Source organism: Felis catus, chromosome B2 (assembly GCF_018350175.1).
Source record: "Felis catus isolate Fca126 chromosome B2, F.catus_Fca126_mat1.0, whole genome shotgun sequence".
NCBI lineage: Eukaryota > Metazoa > Chordata > Mammalia > Carnivora > Felidae > Felis > Felis catus.
Window position 1 is genome coordinate 96,528,705 of NC_058372.1, and position 5,499 is coordinate 96,534,203.

The following is a 5,499-nucleotide window of genomic DNA, read 5'->3' on the forward strand; positions in this document are numbered from 1 at the left end:
CGTGGTTGTAAGAGAGAAATGACGTATTGTTCGCAAAATACTTGGCTCGCAGCAGGAATCACAATAGTTGATGATATCACTCAACAGGATTATCAGAAGCCTAGTAAGTTTAATGACATTTGATTATGTAAAGGAAATATATTGTTATAAGTCTATATTAGCATCTATATAAATCAAATAAAGACAAGAGTCCTAATTTCATCAATGGATATCATTGAGGAAGGCAATGACAGTTCAAGATAACTCAGATACTAAGTTAAGTTTTATATGTACCATAGTTTTGACTAATTATTGAAAATGTTTATGTTTAAGTTGGTCTTATTATGATATTAAGGCCATAACCCCAAAGAAACTATTTTTGTGTGGGTGATACTACTTATATGTTAAATAATTAGGCAGATAGTGCCCCAAATTTACTCCAGGAATGAGAAAACTCCATTTTGAAAAATTGCTTAAAAGCAAATTTGAGTTATAGAATACATATCTATGTGAGTTATAAGTAATAATGTAAAAACCTCAGGTATTTGCTACTTGTAAACTTCTTCACTTCCATATACCTGAAATCAATCTCTGTTTTATACAATGCTATATCAGGAGGCAGAAGTGAAACCTCCAGATAATCTAAGTTGGTATGGTCTTCTCTTGTACTTTTCTCACTGGGTTGGCATCTACATGGCAGGCGGGTGGGTGGGTGGCATTTACTCCTTAGATACAGTCACCTCTCCAGCTGACATCCTCAGAAGTGTTCATGGAGTCTCTAACCAAACATTTTGGGGGCAGGACTACCCTGATTCTGCAGTCTCTCAGGGCCACACCTGCCCATTCTCAGCTATACATGCATCACACACATTATGAATGGCTACCCCAGGACTTTCTGCACAGGCTCCTTCATAGCACTGTGCCTATCCCACTGTGTCTGCCTGCTCCGTGTTGGGCTGGTTCGTTCTATAAGGCTTGCTGCTGTTTCAGGCTCTACCTTGAAGGGCCCTTCATATTCCCTCAAACCGAGCGACTCTTCCAGTTGTTTGTCCCATTCACCAGGGCGCTGGGACCTGGTTGGGAATCTACAGTGAGGCTCCTCCTGTCATCTAAACATCTTTGTTCCTTCTTTATCCCAACCACACAGAACTGTGATCTCTTTTTGGATTGGAAAAACTTCCTTTGGCTTGTCAACTTTTTTCTAAAGCTGCTTTTTATGGCATAAACTTTTAATCTAAATCCATCAGGTCATTGGGTCTTGATAGAAAGGATAGAAAGGAATTAGCGAGTATGAAGAAAACAAAACACTTCTTAATACATCAAAATATTATCTCACCACAAATGGAAGCTGCCTTAAACCTTGAGCTAGCTCCTTCTTAGTTGCCAGGCTTAAATTATTTTCTAGTTAATGGCTTGAGAGACTGACTATACAAATGTACAATAGCCAAGCCACATGACAATAGAACCCTGACCCATTACTTCAGAAGCAACAAACCAGAGAAGCCAAATCACCTTCTGTGCCACAAACAACCCAGAATGGTTAGGACTTGGGCAATGACTGCCAACTTTCCAGTTCCTTACTACACCTCCCCCTTCCAACTCAGGACCAACTAGAGAAAGCCAAATATGCTCCCCAAAATAATCACATAGGATGTCTTGCTTTTAGTTGGACCATCTTCTAGTTAGAGTCCAATTTCTCCATGCCAAACCCCCCCTCCCCCATTCGGAATATAACTGAAGCTATTTGTTTTGTTTTGTTTTGTTTTTTCGCTATGAAGCTCTCCCATTCACACACCTGCCTTTGAGTCTCTGCCAAAAACAGATGATGATGACTGACTTTCTTGCCCTATATAAACAGTCTTTGTTTTCATTTGGGTGGCCTTCTTTTATTTCCACTGGCTTAAATAAAGCTTTTATATGCAGACATACACATTGATAGTGGCGCTTAATGCTTTTTTTTTTTGAGCACAGAGATGCTTGAAGTAAGTAAACACTGAGCTTTGATCTCTGCTTCAATGGATAAGAATGAAAAAATTATAACTCAGGGGTGCCTGGGTGGCTTAGTTGGTTAAGCGTTTGATTCTTGATTTTGGCTCAAGCCATGATCTCGTGGCTGGTGAGATTGAGCCCTACATCGGGCTCTGCACCAACCGTGCAGAGGCTCCTTGGGGTTTTCTCTCTCCCTTTCTCTCAGCTCCACTCCCACTTACACTCTTTCTCTCTCTCAAAATAAAACATTAAAAAAATTATAACTCATATTATTCTTTCCTTGAATTTATAGGTATCGGTATGCTTGCCTCAATTGGTACAGTTGAAATGTTCTTGAAAGCAGATATGAAAATCTCATTTTTATAAATTAAAATTATAACATTCTAGTAAATTACTATTAAAAGGCACCCTGGTATATACATCATATTGAAAATGAACAACACTTTTATTTTTTTATTTAATTAATTTATTTTGAGAGAGAGAGCATGAGCAGGGGAGGGGCAGAGAGAGAGAGGGAGACATAGAATCCAAAGCAGGCTCCAGTCTCTAAGCTGTCAGCAGAGCCCAACTCAGGGCTCGAACCCACAAACCGTGAAATCAAGACCCAAGCCAAAGTCCGATGCTCAACTGACTGAGCCACCCAGGTGCCCCAACACTCTTATTATATAGGTGATTATTCCTTATGTGTCAGGTTTTCTTAAATTGTCACATATTTCTATTAGTCGTATATATAAACCTAAGGCTATCATAAAACAATAATGATTTTCAGAAGAGCAGATAATACACATTTGTACATAGAAACTTGTGCAGTTTTATTTTTAGTTCACTTTAATAGATAATATGTGGTCATAACAATACTCCAAAATGTAGCTTAGTATTCTCATTTCGCATATGAGGAAATGAATGCGAAGGTAAAATGACTTGCTCAAGGCCTCACTGAAGAATGAAGCCCTTTTATTTGCCTGCAAAGAACACTGAGTCTGTTTGAAGCTAATAGCTGAGGAGCTTCTTATATTCCTGTGACTGAAAGAAGGCCCCCAGTCTTCTGAGAAGGTCATGGTCTTCACTTTGACACCATGGCAAAGAGGACAAGAATGTTCTTGGAACAGCAAGGAGTAAGGGGATTCCCACTCAAAGGTGTGCATAGCTATGTTAACCTGGTCTTTAATGGCAGAGCTACTGATGGCCAGATGACCTGGCCCTGCTTCTCCTACTGCTCTTCTTGCTGGTTCCCTACACTCCAGATACCTTTCCATCTCTCAAACATGTTCAGTGCATACATTCTTCAAATTCTTAAAATTCTGACCAGAATATGGGCGCCTGGGTGGCTTAGTCGGTTGAATGTCCAACTCCGACTCAGGTCATGATCTCACAGCTCGTGAGTTCAAGCCCCGCGTCAGGCTCTGTGCTGACAGCTCGGAGCCTGGAGCCTGCTTGGGATTCTGTGCCTCCCTCTCTCTCTGACCCTCCCCTGCTCACATGCTGCCTCTGTCTCTCTCAAAAATAAATAAAACATTAAAAAAAATTTTTTTAATAAATAAATAAAATTCTGACCAGAATACTTTTCTCCAGGATACCAGGATCTCTGCCTAGGCAATTCCTTCACATCTTTCCCATTTCGTGTGAAATTTCTTTTCATAAAGATCTTTTATGATCATTTTAGCTAAAGCAGACCTCTGACCCTTGCAGTCCCCTTAATCCAATTTCACTTTATCACATTGTTCTTTGTCATCTATCTGTATCTAAAATTCTCTTCTTTACTGCTTGTTTGTCTATTTATTGTCCCCTCTCTGGTCTATAAGCTTTCTGAAACTTGGGAACTTGTCGGTTGTGTTTGTGGTTAGATTCCAAGCACCCAGAACAGTGCCTGGATATATAAATATCTGTTGAATAAATAAGTTATGAATCTTAAGTGAAAACATAATGACACATATATGCCCATTGCCCAGGAAAAAAAATGAACTGAATGTTCTGTATATGATCTTAGGAGTTTGCAAAGCTCTGGAAGCTCATCTGTAAGACACCTGGTTAAAGCACTTGCATTATGGTTCTGCTGTTTCATGATGTTCTATTTGAAATTGATTTTGAATCTCATCTTCTGAAATTAAACATGACCATGAACTTTGAAAGTATGCTTTAGATGGAATATCAGCAGGCCAATTGCTGCTCATTGGTTTTGAAGAAAAAAGATCTCTGATATTTACATTAATTGACCCTAATGACTAGATGTCATTGAATGAAGATGCCTTTGTGGTATAAATGTTAAATGCTCACCTATATCCAGTTCTCCTCTCCTTTTGGGGGATTTAAATTTCCCAGCTTCCCTAGCAGTTGGGCAGAATCATATGATTAATTCTAGCCAATGGACTGGGGCAGAAGTGACATATGTCACTGCCAGGCTGGAGCATCTAATTGCTGGTGAGAGATCCTCCAGGGCTCCATCTTCTCCTGGAGTACTGACTGTGGACATGCTGGCCTGGAGCTGCAACACCAAGCCATCACATGGAAGACAGTTGCTCTGGAGAGTCACACAGATCTTCAGGAGATTTTGTCTGAACAAGGAGCATAAACGTTCGTTGCTTTAAGTCCTGAGATTTTCTGATTTGCCAATCGCAGTATAACCTGACATAGTCAAATACACCAATGATTGGAGAATATGCTATTATTTTATGTAGTATTGAGTGGGGTGGGGAAGCTGTCATTTATAATTGTAAGAATTCATTGTAAGATATATCACAATCTCAGAGGTGTTAAAATGTAAAAACAAACAAACCAAGGGTCTTAGATTTGATAAAATATAGATTATTAAAAGGAACTCATTAAATCAGGTTATCATGAATCAGGTGTCAAGAACTCCATATCTAGAGTTCAACAGGAAGTTATGGACTCAAATCCCAATACTTACTAGCTTGTGACTTAATAATTTGTGCAAGCCTTACTTTCCTCATTTGTGAAATGGGGATAACAGTAGAAGCTGCATCACCTACGGAATGGGAGAAGATATTTACAAATGACATATCTGATAAAGGGTTAGTATCCAACACCTATGAAGAACTTATCAAACTCAACACCCCAAAAACAAAAAATCCAATTAACAAGTGGGTGGAAGACATGAATAGACACTTTCCCAAAGAAGACATCCAGATGGCCAACAGACTCATGAAAATATGCTCAGCATCACTCATCATCAGGGAAATGCAAATCAAAACCACAATGAGATACCACCTCACACCTGTCAGAATGACTAAAATTAAGAACACAAGAAACAACAGGTATTGGCAAGGATGCAGAGAAAGGGGAACCCTCATGCACCGTTGGTGGGAATGCAAACTGGGGCAGCCACTCTGGGAAACAGTATGGAGGTTCTTCAAAAGGTTAAAAATAGAGCTACCCTAGGATCCAGCAATTGTACTACTAGCTATTTACCAAAAGGATACAAAAATACAGATTTGAAGGGGTACATGCACCCTGATGTTTATAACAGCATTATCAACAATAGCCAAACTATGGAGCGAGCCCAAATATCCATCG